The following is a 20,895-nucleotide window of genomic DNA, read 5'->3' on the forward strand; positions in this document are numbered from 1 at the left end:
TCCTACAACAGTTTGTGACTTTTCTGGTCTAGAACCCAGAGCCACCTCACATTTCTGGGTTGAGGAAAATAGGAACAATCTAAATCCTTTGAGTTTCTAACAAGCAGTGAACAATAATTATCATCACCATAATAACTATTTATTGAGTGCCTACTAGGCACCAGGCCCTCTAGGACATATTTCCTATTCTTTGTATCTGTTAATCTTGACAACTCTGTAAGGCAGACATTAATCTCGCTATTCTACTACTGAAGAAATCAAAACCAAGATGATAGATGTCCAAGGCTTGTGGGGGACAAATCCTGGTCAGGACCAAGTCTCCATGCCACTTCTCCCCGTACCATGCTGCATCCTCCGGAAAGCAGTGGGAAGAAAGAGGGGCACCAAGGAGGTTCCTGGATACACTATATACTCCCATCTCCCTAACGGCCAAGATGACCCATTGGTACAAGATGCAGCCAGACTGGCCCACTGGTGAACAGATCCTCTCACTGACAGGTTTTATTAGTTTTGCTAGAAGAAAAGACAATGGCGAGGCAGAGAGAGAAAAATCCCTTCCCCGGCTCCCAGGACCTCTCTGGAAGTTCAGCCTCTTCTGGGAAAGACACCAAAAATGACCCCTTAGCACATGACAGCAGTGAATCCTAATTCCCAGAAGAATTCCGGAAGAATTAGGGCGGCAGTTTATCAGGACTGAGAGTGGCTATTCCTTCTGGATTTCAGAGACTCTGTCTAATGTTGTAATGAACTCCCCAATTGTAATTAGTTGCCTCTGAGTAATGCACTGGCTAAACTTTAGTATTTTACAATCACAAGGATTCAAGATTGGTAGTGCTATCCAGCAATATGCTAGTCCTGACAGCCTAATTCCACCAGCCTCGTCTGCTAGTAAATTATCAGGTTGGTTATTAAGTGATAAAGGCAGCCAATTTTCAAAAAATAGATGCAGTGGTTGCAGCCACCAGGTTTGAGATATTATTTTCTAGCGTAAGATTATGACTCTGAAACACTCAATTTTCATTCCTTAAAAGAAACGCAAAACCCTGTCAATTATAACTTAACTGCCTGAATAAAAACAGAAATTCTAGAACAGAAACAGACCAGACAACTGCTGAAAATCCATTGTTTCCTCAGGACGCTTTTGATCTGTGCTAATTATGTACCCTGAACTGAAGGGACAAGTTTGCTCTACACTTTATTGCTACTGGAACTCGACGTATTGACTCTTACGTATGGGCTGGGCCCAAGTTTGTTCCTATACTTCTCCAACTCACCTTCTGAAAGAGGTTAGGAGACTCATTCAGGGTACCCAGCAGCGGCAATCAGGACTGAGTCATAGGAGAGAGAAAAACATCTGTGCTACTTAGGCCATTTCACTTTGCTATGTTTTATTTATTTTTTATTTTTTATTTTTTTAAGATTTTATTTCTTTATTTGAGAGAGAGACACAGCGAGAGAGGGAACACAAGCAGGGGGAGTGGGAGAGGGAGAAGCAGGCTTCCCGCGGAGCAGGGAGCCCAATGCGGGGCTCGATCCCAGGACCCTGGGATCATGACCTGAGCCAAAGGCAGACGCTTAACGACTGAGCCACCCAGGCCCCCCTCACTTTGCTATGTTTTAAAATATATTTCCAGTTTGGTTAATGCAAGGTAAAGTCAATACACTCTTTTTAGGGGATACACAGAAATGTCAATTGTACTACATCATCTGATATACATACTCTTACCATTTTTTTTTTAAAGATTTTATTTATTTATTTGAGACAGAGAGAATGAGAGACAGAGAGCATGAGACGGAGGAGGGTGAGAGGGAGAAGCAGGCTTCCCGCCAAGCAGGGAGCCCGATGTGGGACTCGATCCCGGGACTCCAGGATCATGACCTGAGCCGAAGGCAGTCGCTTAACCAACTGAGCCACCCAGGCGCCCATACTCTTACCATTTACTAAGCATGATAACTAAGAGGAAGACTGGAGGTCTGAAAGCCCCCCGTTCATCAGCTGGCAACAAAGACTCAAGGACGAAGAGGCACTCTCTATTCATCACCTTTAAACCGTGTGTGCAACTGGGTTATTGCTGTGGGGGCTGTAGCTCAATGCTCATCGGTATTATTCAAATCATACAAAGACAGTACCTAACCTAAAAACCTAAAAACACAGGCCCTGCATCAGACAGCACGGGTTCAAATCCCACCACTACCACTCACTAGATGGGGGGGGCCTTTAGGCAAGTTACTTCACCTTTCTGCACTTCTGTTTCTAAATCTGTTACATGGAGATGATAATCATGGATTCTGCCTCTTAACGTTATTGTAAGCAAGGAACGTGTGTGTGTGTGTGTGTGTACAAACACATGCATACACACACACAGACAAACATAAAGTACTTGATCCCTTGTAAGGTCTCAATAAATGTTAGCCATTACTCTTCTTCTGCAGGGGTTAAAAAGACTGTTATTACACATTTCCTTTGTAGAAAATTTAGAAAATAGCAGTGATCCGTAGGACAAAATGTAGTCTATTATTTCATAACCAAAAAATAACTAAAGTTAACCTTTTGGTATATAATTACTCAGCATTCCTAGTTAATACATTACTATGTAACTTAATTGCTTTTCTTTTAATATGTGAATATCTTCAAAAATATAGTACATTTGGGGTTTTTTTAGACATATATATTTTTAAGATTTATTTATTTGAGAGAGAGAGAGAGCAAGGGGAGGGGCAGAGGGAGAGGGAGAGAGAAACTCAAGCAGACTCTGCACTGAGTGTGGAGTATGAAGCAGAGCTGGATCTCACAACCCTGAGATCATGACCTGAGAGGAAACCAAGAGTTGGATGCTTAACCGACTGAGCCACCCAGGTGCCCCTACGTTGTGTTTTATTAAATCAATGAGTATATAGGCTATGTTCAATTTTTCTATTATTAGTAACAAACAGCATGTGCCAGAAAACATCCTAAGCATATTTACATATTAACTCATTTATTTCTTACGATAGTACAGACCCTGTGAGGTTGGGACAATTATCAGTCCCTGTTACAGATGAGGCAGAGAAGTTGAGTGACATGCACAAGGTGATACAACTATCAAGAAGTGGAGGCAAGACTTGTACCAAGGCCAAGAAGACTCCCCGCTGACGGGAGCCCAACGCAGGGCTCGATGCAGGGCTCGATCCCAGGCCCCTGAGATCATGACCTGAGCCGAAGGCAGACGCTTAACGACTGAGCCACCCACGTGCCCCCTTGTCTGCTATTCTTTAGAATAAATGCCTCAAAGACTGTTTAAGCCAAAGGATATGCTCAATTTCAAGAAATTTAATATATATTGCATCATACATATTTTCGGATGGCATTAGCCTAAAACAGTTTTTGTGCTAAAGAACGTGTTTGCCTCTGTGTGCTGTGTGTAGATACCCGAATGCAAATCTCTGATGTCACCGAGAATATTCGGAAAGAGCACAGGACACGATATTTGGCCGTTGTAGACTTGTGTTTGAACAGCTGAAGGGAGTTTTAAATGCCTAAGTTATCCTCATCGATACTGTCTCCGATTAGCTGCTGGAGTTGGTGGAGCAGGATTCCAGGACTGAAAGGGGTGGATGAACTTGCTGACCTTTACCTCATGATGCCCATGTCTTGGTGACTACACGTCCTACAGCAAAAGGCATTCTCCAGCCAGTGAGCTCTGATCCCTGGCCTCCAGAAGCTCTGGTGGCTTTTGTTTGTAGTACTGCTGGATTCTCTGGAGAGGCATGACTTTTTCATAACATTAGGGTAATAAGCATTCTGTGCATGTGATCGTAAGGCCAGGAATTAGAGAAGGAAGGAAAATTGGAAAGAACAAGGGTATGTGCAAAAACTGATAACTAGACTTATTTTTTTGAAACACTGCCTGCGATCTGGTCTCTTAGGACATTATTATTTTTTGCTTTCAGGAGACTATGGAGTCCTCAGACATCAGAACATGACAAGCCTCTGAAAACAAAGTCTACTAAGCTGTGTTAAGCCATTCTAAACCACTGATTGAAGCAACCCCAAACTTTCCTTTATTCTTTGTCACCACAAAGCTATCAAATTAATTCAGGCCGGCCACCTACATCCCCACCTCAAATAGAGGCAGCAAATTAAAAAAGGAAAAAACAAAAACAAAAACATAGTTCCCTATCCCTTCATCCTCCCCCCCTCCCCCAACACACACACACACAGATACACAGATCTTTTATTTAAAGGCCTCTAGGGAGGAGAGGAGCCATTTCCACTGAAGCCAAGCAGAGCTATTAAGGAGCAGCTGGGGCAATGGACACATGTAATTACAGAAGACACTATTTACCAAAAAAAAAAAAAAAAAGCTTCTCTAAAGTAGATTTGGTGGAACAGACTCTTAGCTGCGAAGCTCTGGAGCACCCAGCCAGTGAATCCAATACATGCTTCACAAACTAAACAGGATTTTTGTTTTAGTTTCTGCAAACTATTCTCTAAAACCCCTATAGGTATTTATCTTAGAAAAGGAATATTTGATCAAAAGATCAATAAACTGATGGAAAATATATACACAGGTTTTCTCGCATTTCAGAACAGAGGTCTTTCTGAAAAACTGTAAATATCATTTTCATTTGTTTCGTAATTTCAGAAAGGATTTATCTTCATTATGATTGATGTTCAATGGATGGAGAACCACCATAAGCTTAAGAGCATATATATATATATATATATATATATATATATACACACACACACACACACACACACACACAATTAAAAACAAAAGGAAGTTCATATTTAAAGTATTTGGAGAATAGTTTTGTATTGAAAAATCTGACTACATAACGGCAAAACTGCTTATGGGAAAATAGCAGTCAAAGAAAATAATAAACTGAAAGAAAATATTTATAACATATGACACACAAAGGGCCAATCTCCTTAATTTACCAAAAACTCATACAAATTAGAAAAAAAAAAAAACCTAACAGAAAAATGGGCAAAGGACATGAACAGGCAGATGGCAGATAAAGAAAAATAAATGACCAATACATATGAATAGCCATTCAATCTCATATATAGCACTAAAAATGTAAATGTAAACAAGGAGATTTTTTCAGTTACCAGATTGGCAAAAAATTTAAAAATCTAAGTTTGAGAATACTAGTTCTGTTGAAGGTTTGAGAAAAACACTCTGATAAAAGTCAGCAAGAGTGTGAGGAGAAATTTCTCCTGCACATGAGCATCGAACAAACAACCTAAATGCCCATCAACGACAACTGCTGAAGTCAGGTGGTACAGTCCACCTAGGAGAATACCTATCATGACAAGGAGTGACATTAACCTGTACGTGCTGGAGTGAAAACATCTCGAAGCCCTGTTGCTAGATAAGAAAAACAAGATGCAGGGGCGCCTGGGTGGCTCAGTTGGTTGGGCGACTGCCTTTGGCTCGGGTCGTGATCCTGGAGTCCCGGGATCGAGTCCTGCGTCGGGCTCCCTGCTCAGCAGGGAGTCTGCTTCTCTCTCTGACCCTCCCCCCTCTCATGCTCTCTCTCTCTATCTCATTCTCTCTCTCAAATAAATAAATAAAATCTTTAAAAAAAAAAAGAAAAACAAGATGCAGAATAGTGGGGTGTGGCATGTCGGCTTCTTCATAAATAAATCTTTAAATAATATATAACTGGCTCCATGCATAGGACACTTTTTATTGAGAGATAAAAAAAGATCTGTTAATAGTAGTTTCCCTTGGGAATGGGACAGTGGGGATCTAAAGAGACTCTCATCTTCATTTTATATCTTTCTGAGCCATTTGGCTTTTCTAACCATGTGCATATTACTCTTCTTATTAAAAAGTAATAGGATACACTAAAATTATGGACAATTGATTTTTTTCTTTGAAAAAGATCTAAATTTTTTAAAGAAAAAGCATTTTATAGTAAAAGCAATCACATCATTTAATGTAGTATTAAGAGGGCTTTGGAGTCCAATCACTTGGGTTTGAATCATGCCTCTTCTACTAACTCTGTAAAGGCTTAGGCAAATTATTTACCCTCCCTCTGCCTTAGTTTCCATATCTGTGAAATGGAGATGAAGATATTAATAGTAAGTATTGTTAAGGGATGGCAGGAATTAGATGAAGCATGCAAAGAAGTTAGAACAGTGCTTGGCACATCGCAAGCACTCAGTCTATGTTAGCTGTTATAATTTCTAGTTAGAACTGCTGGTACAGTGGCTTGAAGGCCAGAGGAGAGCTTTTAAACATCCTTCCCTTAAAAAGCCCCACAATACAAAATGCCTTATCCTACGTCAAGTCAATCCTAAGTCAAACATTTTTACAAACACTCTTTACAAAAGAGTTTTCCTTCAGCCATTTGTCAGTGGAGAGTATGTTTCTATTTTTTACTCTGTGTGTGTGTGTGTGTGTGTGTGTACAACAGACTATGTCTAAAAAAAATCTGTGGTCCTAAAACAAACTCTCCACGGCCTCCTCCAAAAATCTCTTCTTACCAAAGGACACTCCCCTGAGCCAGGTAGCTTTGAAGGTCTGAGACAGGAAGGGAAGGAACATGGGAGAGGAGGCCCAAGAGGACTGAGAGGGTCAAAGATATCTCCATCTGTTCACTCCTTTATCTTGGGCTGGCTCAACTACCTGTCTTGGTAGAAATACAGGGAATACACCTGCCGACCAAGAAAGTAGATGAAAGAAATGATAAAGCAGGCATAAAGAAACTTCAAGAAAGCAGGGGGAAGTGAATGTATCTGACAGGAACCCAGGATACATCTAGTCTCCCTTTGCATCACCCCCAGGGAAAATTAAGACTATGCATTGGCCAACCTGAGTAGAGTACAGGAAAGACAACGGGTGCTGTTTGGTTTTGTGAATGACCACCCAACTTCCCTGGGCCTGTTCTTTTGAGCAGTAATAAATAAATACGTGTCCCTGTTAATTTACCAGAGATGGCCAAGAAGAGAACGCTAGACAAGAGATCTGTCAATTCAACCCAAGGCCAATCAGGTGCCTCTGGGATCTTCTATCACTGTTGCCACGCACTACCCAGCATCACCAGAAGGAGACGCCAGCCTGCAAAGTCACACACCAACAAGCTCTACCTAAAGAAGGCACTATAAACTCTGGCTTCATCTCTCAGCAGCTATGTGTTCTTGTCCAGGTGATTTTAACCTCGCTAAGCCTTAGTTTTCTTATTTATGTATATATGTATGTACATGTATATATGTTATGTGTGTGTGTATATATATATTTTTAAATGATTAATTTGTTTAACAAAAATTTATTGAGCATCTGCCATGTGTTATGTGTCAGGCCCCGCTCTAGGTGGATAGCAGTTCCTATCTTGGAGGGTTGTTGTGAAGTTGAAATAAATGAAAAGTGAAATGCTTGGGAAGTGCTTGACCGGCTCATAAATACTCATTTTATAATTATTATTAACAACGCAATGATTCCTAAGCCTTACTGTGCCTAAAGATCATCAGGAAAGTTAAGTACTAGTGCAGATTTCTGGGTAACGCTCACAAAAATTCCAGTTCAGAAGGTGTGGGGGTAATCCAGGAATCTGCATTTTCAATAATTACCACAGATGACTATGCGGCCTGTGGTCACAGACCACACTAAGGAGGAGAGCGCCAAAGATAAAGAGCGCATGGAATCTTTCTCCAGGTCCAGTCAGATTGCAAGGACTTTTGTCAACGGGAAGTTGAAGGTGAGTGAGCACAAGTTGAGGTGGACCAGCCATCACCTTTGTCAAGGACCAAGCACTCAGAAGAGAAGAGTCTAACTTTCAGAGTGGCTTGCCCCCTCACAGCTCTCCCTTCCTGGGCTAAATCCATCTTCAAAGCATTGGAAGGGGAGACAGGGACATAGAGAAGACAGGGACATAGAGAAGACACACGTTGTTTGAAAACTGGCCCAGGTCCCGCCAAACTCGGGCACACATGTTGTTTGTAAAGCTAGTGGGATACTTAGCATTTGGTCCATGGTTTGAAGTCCTCATAATCCCGTTTTAAAGAGGAGGGACTGGGGCGTCGGGGTGGCTCAGCTGGTTAAGCGTCTGCCTTCGGCTCAGATCATGATCCTGACGTTCTGGGATGGAGCCCCACGTCGGGCTCTCTGCTCAGCAGGGAGTCTCCTTCTCCCTCTCCCTCTGCCCTTCTCCCCAGCTTGTGCTCTCCCTCTTAAATAAATTAAATCTTAAAAAATATTAAAAAAAAAATAAAGAGGGGGGGCCTGACCAGTTTGAAGCCCGGGGTGTCAAATACCATTCAGCGGAAAGAATCACCTCACAATCTAGCACACTCCCCATCTAAGTTATCCCATCAGCCCTAACTTGCTGCTTTCAGTGTGGTCGATGTATCTCCATGGCTGACATGCTGAACGGCACCAAACAAACCACATAGGCATGCACCATCCCCCACGCGGAATCAGCATCGAGCACCCACCCTTTGGCAGGTGGGCTCAGGGACAACCGTCTCCCGTTGCCTCCCACTGAACAGGTCTGGGGAGGGTTACATCCATCGTGGCCGTGAATTTCATCCTAATTGATTGTTTTGGGAGCCTGGTAATAACAAAAGCAAATCCTCCCTGAAGAATTTTCCAGACTCTTACATATTCCTTATCTTTAATTTCTTGTCAAGTTCACTGAACTGAATTGACTTTCTGCCCCTTTAAAAAATCTAGCTGGAGAGCCTGCCATTTCTATTTAAGGAGAAGTGTTTATCCTGTGTTTACCAAAATGAAGTGCCTGCCCTCTGCTTCTGGCAGGAAAACCTAAATCAGGGAAAAGCAGCCCTCGAGGTGGCGGGGTGGGATCAGAGCAGGGGTGTCACTGTGTGGGAGTTAACAGGGGAGGAAGGAGGTGATGAAGTGGTGGGAGAGAGAAATGGGGACTGACAAGCCGCCAACACTAAAACGTCAGAGCAGGGCTAGCCCTGAGGTCTGTGACTTTAAGTCACAGAGGATAAGAGAAAAGGAAAGGATGAGTCTTTTTTGAAGTCACCTCATCTTCCACTCCCAGTGAAGTGGTGTTGTCTGCAGGCAGTTCCAGACCACGAATGGAACAAAAACATCCACTTGCTAGGAAGAGATGACATAATCTACTACTTGCTGCAGAGACCTGCAACAATACTCTAAAACAGCATGGTTTTTCGTTTTATTTTTTTAAGATTTTGTTTATTTATTTGAGAGAGACAGAGAGAGGGAGAGAGTTCAACGGTGGGAGGGGCAGAGGGAGAGAATCTCAAGCAGACTCCAGGCTGAGCGCAGAACCCAACGGGGCGCTTGATCCCCGGACCCTGAGATCAAGAGTCGGACGCTTAACCGACTGAGCCACCCGGGGGCCCCTTGTTTTGTTTTGTTTTTTTTTAACCTCACTTCGGTCAGAAGCACCATTTTCCTAATTGACTCGAAGACCTAACAGCCTTGGCTGCCCCCCTCGTCCTCCCCACCCTGTGTGCCAGCCTCCAGTGCACACCACACGGTGTGTGTTCTCCACCCCCAGGCTCCCCCACCCGGGGCTGTGGCGACTGGGGTGCCACAATCCACATCTACACTGAAGCAGCGTCTCGCACTCGGACCCGCTCCCTTGACCTTCTCAGCAGCACTGACCTTCCCCTTTCCTGTACTGGAACAATCTGCCAGGGAGTTACATCACTGGACCTTGTCAGCACTCAGCCACGCTCCACTTCTAATATCTTGATGTCCTTTCCCCTTGGTTCATGGATGATGTATCCCCTCTCCGTTTCTCTCTTACATTTTCAATCTCTGTGAAGTTGTTTCTCTTTGCTTTTTATGAGGTGATATGTTTAGTAGCCTCAGTTACAGCTGTGTGACCTTGGCAAAGGCACATAACCTCTCTGTGCCTCGCTTTCTTCTAAAAAAGGGAAAAGATAATGGTATCTATCCCATAGAGTTGTTGAAAAGATTATATAAGTTAATATATGAAAAAGTAGTGCCTGGCACTCAGTTAACACTTTAAAATACTGCCTTTATTTTTATTTTTCTTCTTATGACCACCCTCTCTGAACCACTTCTGGGTCCCAACACATGTGCGGCCAAAATCAGGGAAAAGGACTTGGAGCAGGAACGAGGAGCGAGGGAGAGGCTGTCATCTGGGATGTGAGCAACAGAACTAGCATGAAAATAGAAGATGGTTCTGACAGAGGGTGGTAAGGGTTCTTCCTCCTCCCTTGAGATTATAAATTAACGAGTAAATCCTCAGCTCTGGGCTATGTTGACTGAACTCTCCTATTTCACAGGAAAGCCTGAATGAAGCACACTACATCATAGAGAGCTTCTCATACCGGACCTTCTCATAGAGGCTGTGGGCCACATACACAGTGGGAGACAAGTTCCACAAGGGCAAGATTTCATCTGTTCCTATTTGAATGCCCCGAAGCTCCTTGCACCCCTAGCAGATGTCCAGTTGAGATACTGATCCTGCCATGAGAAAGGGGCAAATGCCTTGGGAGGGGGGCGTACAAAACTTGGGTTCTAAAAGACATCAACAAAGGGAAATATTATTTCCTGTTGGAAGGATTAAGATTCCATGGAAGAGGCTCACAGAACTAGCTAGCTTTCAAAACTACCCATGACTATTCAAGCCTGTAGACGAGGAGCAGTGGAGACAGGCGTCCAGGGTGAAGGGAGCAGCCCTGAAGGGAGAAGTGACAGCAGGGAATGAGGCAATGAAGGCAGCTCAGGGGCCAGTTAATCACACTTCCTTTTCTTTTTTATTTTTTTATTTGAGAGAGAGAGAGAACGTGAGCATAGGGGGAGGGGCAGAGGAAGAGGGAGATAGAGTCTCATGCAGACTCCCCGCTGAGTGTGGAGCCTGACTTGGGACTCGATCTCATGACCTGAGATCACGACCTGAGCAGAAATCAAGATCCAACACTTGCCCGACTGCGCCACCTAGGCTCCCTTAGTCGAACATCCCTCTAAGCCACGGGCCCCAAAGTTTGTGTCTAGCAACAAGTTTCTCATACTGGACACAACCTTTTTTATTTTCTAAAATTCCTACCTTAGCTTCTCTGAGAAAACATGTCAACATGTTCCCTTCCTCAGAGAGGTGGAGATCAGAGAAGAGGAACCACACGTTTTTCCTACCCCAGGGATACCACAGCCATGGTTTCTTCTGAAGTGACTCTGCTGCGATCTTCAGCGGCCTACTGATACCCTCCCTCAGTGATCTTCGTGTATAAAGAACCAACTGGACCAATGGAGATGAGAGCTGGGAGAAAGTGGCAAAGACTTCAGGTCACACTGCTGTGTGGGAACCAAGCAGGGGCCCAGAGAGTCACTTTTCATTATTTTCTCTGCAGAAAATCTATGAGTCACAGGTGCACTGAATTGGATTAATCAAATTCCTTGGTTCTTGACACACTCTCATCGTTGGTCCATGCAAGACTACCTTTATTTTAGTTCTTAACTGACTGGTTTGTATGAGCCAGTAGTCATGTTTATTTTGGATTTATTTATTGTACTTATGCTTTTGTTTATTTCCTTACATTTAAGCATAGAGTAAATGAAGAAACCACTACCCATTACAAAAACGAAAACGTCGACACTAATATCTACCTCCTCATTCTATTCTGTTTACCATTTCCTTGCTTTCATTTTTATGAAGAATGTTCACATCTATAAGTATTCCTAAAAAGTAGATTCTTTTTTGTTTTCTGTTTTGTCTTTCATTTTTTAATAAGCAGGCTACCATGATATCTATAATCTTTTGGGATGATTTACATTCAAAATCATTTTGCTAAGATTCTCCACGTATCTGAAGTGCATTCATTTGACTGCTATATAATATTCCCTTGTATGACTTAATGCATAATTTATTTCTTCATTCTCCTGATGATGGAAAATGAACTGGGTTTATTCCAGTTACTCATCGAGCCAGAGTTTCCATTCTGATAAGCAACTATTTGTATTTCCAGAGGCACAAGTCTCCTTAGGGGAAAAAAGCAAAGGAGTAAATCCACTTTTAGGTAATATATTCCACAGACAAAAAGAAATGCTCTACGGATCATTTGTCTTTCCATACCTTTCCCTCTCATTGTCATGGAGAATCAAAAGAGAATCTCTGCTTTATCCTATCCCAGTTTTAGGATCCAACATGCCTAAGGTGATCCTTCATTCTTGGGTCATTCTGATATTTTGGGTTTTGCTTAAGTTACTCCATGACCTTGCCCCTTAGCCTCAACAATGAGACCAGCCCATGAACATGGGAAGCTGGCCCATATTTTATGAATATAACCTCACTAGGGAGAAAATTCTTGCTCCAGGGTGGGGAGTAATGGACACAAGGGGCTTCCTTGACGCAGCCCAGAACTTGGTCAAGTACCTAGTTCTAAAGCCAAATGCTGGGTTTGAGCCATAGGTAAGGGAAATACTGGGTTTTTTAAAAGACCCCACTGTTTTGGAGAAGGGGAAGAGACTGTGTAGGAGTTTCTAAATCAGAAAGCCACCGCCCTGCTTCGGAAATGTTAAGGCTAAAGTAAAGATTTCTATCTTTTGATTTTCATCTAAGTATCTCCATGGTAGAGCTGAAGATTTGGCACTTCCAAGTGTCTTTGTGAAGTTAGTAACTAGGTCTGTGAAGCAGGTCAGGCAATTATAGGGGTAGATTTTAAACCACCCTCTGCTCCCAAATTCACCAATCATCTCATTCCTCTAACATGGTGATTCTCAAAGTGTGGTCCCAAATCAGCAGCATCGGCGTCACCTGGGACCTTGTTAGGAATGCAGATTCTCAGACCACACCCCAGACCCATTGAGTCAGCAACTCTGAGGCAGGGGTGGAGCCCAGTAATCTGGGTTTTTAACAAGCCCTTGAGGTATCTGTACACTCAGGTTGGAGAAGCACTGCTCTAAGAGCCCCCCCGACCGAGATCCCTCCCAGAGTACCCAGCATAATACCTGCATGGCTACTTCGGAGAAACAGAGCACCGGGCTTGACTGTGACTTAAAACAGAGCTGTACAATACCACCGTACACATTTCGGGAATCACTTCCACACATTTCACATTCAAGATGAGTCAATTTCTTAATTTACTTGGCATACAAATGAATGTTCCTAACCATGCTTCACATAACTGACAATACCATATCTCCGAGCGGTGGGTAAGAACAGGGTCTGGCATTGGCAGCTTCTGAGTTCAAATAGCGGATCTTTTTCTTTAATGACAACATGACTGCAGGCAATCCCTTAATCTCTCTGCACCTGAGTTCCTCACTCCAAGAAGGGATTGAGCAAGCCTCGCTGATGGGATCGCTGTGAGAATTAAAGGACCGACTGGGAAAGACTAAGTGCACAAGAAATACTCGTCATTGTTGTGATTGGCCTACTTATCCATGTGTTTGGTATGTACTGCTAAACACTTATGCTGCTCTAAGAATTCTTGCATATGGGCACTATAGATGTGTTGGTTTTTAAAGTACCATGACAAATAAGAAGACAAAGTGTTTATTACATGACTAACTTCTAATACAGGTGACATAAGGTTTTTATAGACTACTGGGCTCCTGTCAGAAATGGTCAGAAATGGCCTACTAAGTTCACATGCTGTGCAAAGTAGTTTACATGCATTCTTTTTTTTTTTTTTTTTAAGATTTTATTTATTTATTTGAGAGAGAGAATGAGAGAGCACATGAGAGGGGTGAGGGTCAGAGGGAGAAGCAGACTCCCCGCCGAGCAGGGAGCCCGATGCGGGACTCGATCCTGGGACTCCAGGATCATGACCTGAGCCGAAGGCAGCCGCTTAACCGACTGAGCCACCCAGGTGCCCTACATGCATTCTTATTTAATTCTCACAGCAAGCCCATGAGACAGGTACAGTTTTATTCTCATTTTACAGATGAGAGAAGGAAAGCACAGGTAACTTGCTTGTGGTCACACAGCTCATAAACGGTGCAGCTGGGATTTGAAACCAGGCATACTGGCTTGAGAAATATCACAATAATAAATGCATCAAAATATGCCTTAAACACTAAGAATGCACACCTGCAAGGAACTTCAAGAATTGGGGGAACTATGGTTTTCTCCATAAATGCTTGCTTGCTTACTCTTGCAAAGGGCATGCTGAAACCTTTGAAAATTCATTTACAAGCAATCTGCAGCAGAGGTTTTAACAAGATTATCACCATTCTGCTCTGCTCTGCATCCCTTACAGAGAGCAAACAATTAGTGAACACAGACCACACTAGCAAGGAGACTGCTCTTTTTTTTTTTTTTTTCCAGCACATTAACCCTTGGGGTGGAGCCATTCGTGTATTTCAACAGAGATAACAGGACTGAATCTTCATTCTTAAATGAAAAGTGAACATAATGTGAATGCACTTAAAAGAAGTATTGCCATTTGAAAACATCTAACAGGAAGGGGTTTTTCGTGGTGTGGTCTGAGGACACCTGCAACCGCGGCACCTAGGCTATTTACTGGAAATACACTTGCGGGCTGAAATTTCTTCACATCATTTCCATAATGATGTCAGGTCAAGGCTGGAGACCTGAAAAACAGGTTTTTCAAACTGTCCGCAGGTGATCTTTTACACACACTAAAGTATGAAAAGCACGATCATAAATGGCTCTTGTTTTTGATATTTAACTATAAACTGCAAGCCATCTGCTCAGAGCTGTTTAGTAACTCCGCGCTCTGTCTCCTTCTTCCCGTCCGGAAGGCTCCACACCAGGCCATCAGCATTTCTCGCCCGGAATTAACTGAAACAGCCCCACACCGTGTCCCAGCTGCTCGGCATGGCCCTGAGCACTCCATCTTCCACAATGCTCCAGAGCATAAATCTCATTAGGTGACTTCCCTGTTGAAACCCTCTAATGGCACCCCACGTCCTTAAGATCAAGTCCAAACTCCCCGGCATGATTTACAAGCCCTTCAGAATCTCTTCAGCTGCCACTGCATCCCCCCCGCCCCGGTGCAAACACCACCATTTCCTGAAGGCAGCCCAACACTCTGCAGACTCCCTCTACCTGGATTGTTCTCCTGTCCCTCTGGGCCTGGCTAACTAGTACCTGTTTTTCAGGTCTCCAGCCTTGACCTTTAATTGCTTCGGGAAGAGAATTAGGTGCCCCTCCTTTATGCTCCTCACCCTACCCAGAATTTAAGAAGCATTCATCACATTGCAGTGCGATGCCTGCTTGCTATTTCCCAGCACGGCGTCATCTTCTTGAGGGCTTGTTCATCCTTGTATCCCAGTGTCTAATACAGCCTTTAGCACACAGTAGGTGCAGTAGCCTTGACAGAATTCACACTATTAAAGGTCCTCCACTCTTGTCATTCAGCAATGGTTCCTGGAAAGGCTCTCTGAGTTACCTTCCTCTTTCTCTCCCTTCAGTTGGATTGATGGGACTAGTATTATTTACAAGTAGGCAAAATATTCCCTCCAATCCTATCTCCATCCCACATGCCCAAATCTCTTAAAACCCAAGTTTTCGGCCCAAAACTTGGTATGCAAAAATCATGCAGCCTGGAAAGACCTTTGTCTTATTCATCCCTGTCTCCTCAAGGCCAAGCACAGTGCCTGACATGTATGTAGGCTCAGAAGAGCATTTACTGAACGAGGAGAAAAAAGGTACTGAAAAAACTTGTAGATTTGACTGTGGAAATAACCTCACTAATTTTTGAGAAATTGCAAAGGAAGAGAAGTAGCAGGTTGGAGATGGACAAAAAGTATACACGTGATTCAAAGCAGAGAAAAAGATAAATTCTGAAAATCACAAACTGCCAAGTTTGGTGTTGATCTGCAGTAAAACCGTAGGGGCAAGTAGGAGCCAGCAAGAGTTCACGAAGAACCAGGTACGAAAAATAGTTCTCTCTTCCTTTCCTGACAGAGTTAGGATTGCAGGCTGCCACATGAATCACAGATGTGGAATTCGGTAGGCATGTCGTCAAACACTCAGAGTCTTACGAACAAGGCTGACATGCACACTGGATGATGGCACAGTCCAGCACCCAGAGGATGTTGACTAATGGATTGCCTGTCAACCTCGAGGGAAATCTCCAGTAATGTGTCACCTGACTCCGTCCTTGTCCTTAACCTACTTAACATGCTTTATTAATGACATGAATGAAAACATGAAAGGTATGGCGCTGACGGCAGACTACGGATTCCACGGGCCTTGAAGGGATAACTAATACAACAAAGGACAGAGTTGGATACTAACGTTACGAGCGACTATTTGCCAAAAGCAGCATGTGTTAAAAACTCTATGTCTGCTATTTCGTTGAATTCTTCCTCTCAAAAACACAGGGTGTCGACAAGGAAACTGTCCTGAGCGTGATGAGATTTGCCCCAAGCCGTGAGCTAGCGAACAGCAGAGCTGGCTTGTCTGACTCCAGAGTCTGCTTTCTTTGTCACCCTCTCTGCTTGAATTCCCAAAGATCTAAGAACGGGAAACCAAGATGATAACATTCAATTTAGTCCATTTTGAATATGCGATAAACCTTGCACCTGCTAAGGCCCTGGGGGTGGTGCTGGGGAGGAGGGCCTGGAGAAGGAGAAGTCCACTGCTCAAAGATCCTTTCAGGAGGTGATGAGCTCCACAAACAAACAACTAGGATGTGAGAGGACACGATGAGTGCAAAACAGACAGAGGGGTCCAGAGGGAACACAGAGGAAGAAGACATACTCCCAGCGAGGCCGAGGGGAAGCGGGGAGGGGATATGTCATGGACGAGAGGCCACTCTGGGCAGAATATGAAGAAGGAGCTGCAGAAGGAGCAGACCTCAGGTGAAAGGGATGGTGTGAACTGAAACACGGAGGGAGGAAAACACAAGGAATATTCAGAATATACTGAACCCCTTGTTCGGCAGGAGTACAGTGATCAGATGAGATAAAGCAGCCACAAAGGTGAATTGTACCTGGAGGGCAGAAGAATGTGAACACTCTGCCAAGGGCACTTACTCTGAAGGCAAGAGGGAGGCATGAGGAGTTTGGAATGGGGTGTTGATATGAACACAGCGATGTTTTATGTGGCTATTGTGGTAGAGCAGGTGACTATTATAGGTAGGAGGTGGGTCATACAGTGAGTGGGGAGAGAGCCCGGGCGGCGGAGACACTTTCTAGTTCCAAACCTAGTTCTGAGGTCCAGAAAATTAACTGCACTGGGTCAAAATCATTTAAAACTCCAGGTGAATATAGAAGAATTTAAAAGAGGAAAAATAGAAAGTAAATGAAATGTTAACAAGCACTTTCACCTTGTGTTCCGTGCTTGACTGCAGTATTACTGACATAAGAGAACAAGTGAATGAAGATATGTATGTTTTCTGCACAGAGTGGAAAAACAAATCAAATAGGAATTATCTCAGTCAAATGAAAGGGAAAAAGAAGTCTCTCATATTGCCTGAGGACTATGTGAAAAATTAAAGAATCTAATCAGAATGGATTGAGATGCTCCAAGACCAATGCTAGATTTTAATCTAGCACTGTGCAATCAATCTTTAATGCAAATACATTTTATTTGCAAGCACGCATGTCAGTAAAATAGAACAAATAAACTGGGTAAATTCTGGCCATTCCTGGCATCTGCACAGTGGTGAAACAGAAGCAAATGGGGGGTTTGTTTTAATTCAGACATGTGTTCAAGGAACTACAGTGAGACTCGGGCAGAGGGAGTAATAATGTCACATGGAAATGTTTCCAGGAGGAAGCCTGGCAGCACAACAGAGGGAATTCTGGATCAGGAGACTGACTTGGAGGAGAGCAGGTGCAGAGCAGGTGGGTAGCTCCCACGCTTCGCCCAGAGAGGGCTGTCCAAGGCCCCTGCTGAGCCGAGAACCTGCCCTGCGGAGGGGACTTCATCTTGGGAGGCAGTGCTCCCACTGTGACCTTTCAGAGCTGGGTGCAGGTTGGGGAGAGAGACAAGGCATTCTGCAAACCAGCTCAGCTTCCAGCCACAAGCTCCAGCATTTCACCTCGCACCATTGTTTATCAGTTAAAAATGATCTGCACTTTCAAGCCTCTGAACAAAATGCTTTTGAACGTCCCCCTGAGAAAGTTCTGTACTGATTCTTGTGTGTTTTTTTAGTACTTAAAAAGAATGAAGCGCACTCACAATTAGATTATGCTCTGCACACAAATTATGTTCTGAATTTCCATGGACTTGTTTAATGGAACCTTCCCCAGGATCTCAACTCAATGTGACATCTGGCACGGAACAGACATTCCCAGGCCAACACTTTGCTTGCCCTGCTATTCTGCCCCACCCCCAGCCCTCCACAAGTTAACTTTTAAATTCAAGTGTACTTAGTGTTCTCTCTTCTCTCCATCCCTTTCCTCCTCACCCCACAATGTTCTTTGAAAAACCAAAATGGAATGGAAAAGCAAAGCAGACCGTTAACAAAAATACTGAGGCCACTCTCTTTGGAACCACTGGAGAATAACTGCTTGGTGGTAAAACGGAGTGTATGATAAGTAGGAAATGGTAGTCTGAAAACATCCCCAAACAATTAAATTAGTATGTAATCAATTTCTGTAGTCTGCATCTATAAGCACCCCAAAGAGGTAAAACTAACAAGGCTCAAAAGGAACAAGCTCACGAAAGTTGAATTCCGGTATCTCCCTGACCTATAGCACCACAGGAATATCCTCTGGGCTCTGGGGCATATCCATTCATTCACAAACATCTAGGGAGGACTAAGTTCTAGGCACTGTGCTAATTATGGAGACCATAAAAGCAAAGAAAACATGGCTCCAGGACTTTTAAACTTTACCCTTGTGTCTCCAACATATTTTTAGGGACACATACTTAAGATGGTAAGGAAGATTGTTTTTAAAGTGCAAGGAAATGACAAAACCCATTTCAATATAGCGGTCACCTCTGGGGGAGGCAGAGAATGGGATGTGGGAGATCACCCAGGCAGCTTTGGGGGTGGTAATTATAAAAGTGGAAGGTGGATCACAAATATTTGCCTTATTATTATTATAGTGAACGGCTTACATGTGTGTAATATATTCTTGTATGCATCACATTGTATACATAATATTGAAAAGAAATAGGGAAGCAGCTAAAATGAATTTAAATAAAAGATAATAAAATAATAAGGAAAGAAAGAAAACATCGTCCATGTTCTAGAAAGGCTCACACCCCAGCAGAAGAAAGAGCCATCTAAAAAATAATTATTAAGTACAACATAACATAACCATAACAATAGAAATTTAAAAACTCTAAGGGAGTATATAGTATTTAAATTAACAGCAATGGCATGTGAAATTCAGATACCAAAGTGTCTTTGCATTTAAGAGCTTGGTTTAACCCTTTGTAAGTGTCAGTACAGTTTCCTGCCCCCCAACCCCATGCCTTCCAGACTCCCAAAGTCTGGGTTCCACAGTCCTCCTCTGCGCACTCATGGGACCCTGCACTTCCCCCGGGAACATGTTACACTTGTTACAGGGGGCACCATGTTTACTGTTACATCCCAGTACCTGGCTCACTTCCTGGCTTATCAATAACTACTTGTTGAAAAAACAAATGAGTGGCATTACTGGTTCAGTTCTGTTAAGTGGTGGCTGAGACTGAAGCGAAAAGGGAAGGGTGGAAATGAGAAGTTGGAGACTCCCATGGAAAATTCAAGAATGCCCCAGCTTCATACAGACAAAACTGCTTTACGATCCCTGGTAAGCGAGGCTTGGCAGGGTACGACACCTACAGATCCTAACCCACTGCTCCGTATGCCCTAGAGCTCCTCAGCCTGTGGCCTGGATCCTTCCCTTCTTCCCTTAACTGAGGGGGAAAGCATTGGATGTCAGGGCTGTATCAGGTTCAGGCACAGCCTTCATCTCTCAAGAACAGTCAAGCCCGCCCACAGTCCCAGCAGAAATCAGATCTTGCTGGCAGGGGCTTGCAGAGCCTGCCTATCTCAGCCACAGGGGTGAGTACAAGAAGCCAAACACTCAGGAAGATCCAGTTTCCCTGAACAGTGTTGCTGCCCCACCAGCCAAGGAAGCATCCCGCTCTCTGAAACCACCACCAACTCCCTCTGCTGAAAAAGGACTCAGCAAACAGAACCGGGAGCTCAAAATGCTCCTCAGAGGTCAACAAAAGGATGGGACCCACGACTCATGCCTGCAGCACCAAGTACCTCCCGAACACTCAACAAACTGTGCATCACAGAGCATGGGACTATATGACCGATAACAATGGAAAAGAAAGTGGGGCATTGTTTTTGTCACAGACCAGCACGGGACAGATAAAAGGTCACCATGTTGGCGGGGATGTTGCTATGGATTTACTGTTTGCCTTGAAGCATTACAACAAAAGGCTTATTCTAGCAACGTTATCTGAGTGATACTGCATATGAAATTGTGTTTAGCATAATATATTTAGCTATCTATTTGGACATACGTTGATTCCCAAGTTCCCAGACTTCAGAGAGCTCATTTTAAATCACATCGTAAAAATGTCTTCCCCTTTTTTCCATTCAAGTGAATTGGTATAGTCCTTGTTCCACACGCCACGTTCTTTCCAGGGCAAACAGATGGAAAGAGAGGATATGCCAGAAAGAAGAAATGGAAAATGAAAATGACATAAAAATAAAAATAAAGTTGCAAAATGTAATTTAGGTCAACTCCTCATGTGTTTTTAAAATCAGCACCAGCAGGCTCTGCGCATAGGGCTTTATATATATATATATATATATTTTTTTTTTTTTTTTTGGCTCAGATGTCACACAGGATTAGTGCAAAAGGAAAAATCCCAGCATGGGGCCTATTTTTATACAGATTAATCAATCATTTCCTCTCCCATCACTCCCCAAACTTTCAACTTAATGAAACTGGTCTCTTTTCAAAGTATGTCATTTGCTGCACTCTGAACGGAAATCCTTTCAGGAAAGGAAGTGAGCTTAAACTTTGAACCTAGATTTTTAACTGTCATCACATTTTTAATTTATTATAA

General features: G+C 43.3%; 1 protein-coding gene across 6 annotated transcripts in view; it reads right to left on the minus strand.

The window, feature by feature from the left end:
- The window catches only part of SYBU (syntabulin), a 114,260-nt gene that overhangs the window by 12,650 nt on the left and 80,715 nt on the right, over positions 1-20,895 (minus strand). The window contains exon 1 of one of the 6 annotated variants that reach the window (XM_035011777.1): positions 9,594-9,882. The exons of 4 other annotated variants lie outside the window; for them this stretch is intronic. The gene's annotated coding sequence lies outside the window, so the exon portion shown is untranslated. Of the gene's footprint in view, positions 1-8,428; positions 9,160-9,593; positions 9,883-20,895 lie in introns of those variants that run through there. One more of the 6 variants, XM_035011778.1, reaches the window with a different exon arrangement.

The sequence above is a fragment of the Mirounga leonina genome, unplaced genomic scaffold (genome assembly GCF_011800145.1).
Source record: "Mirounga leonina isolate KUSES-001 unplaced genomic scaffold, KU_Mleo_1.0 Mir_165, whole genome shotgun sequence".
In the NCBI taxonomy this organism is placed as follows: domain Eukaryota; kingdom Metazoa; phylum Chordata; class Mammalia; order Carnivora; family Phocidae; genus Mirounga; species Mirounga leonina.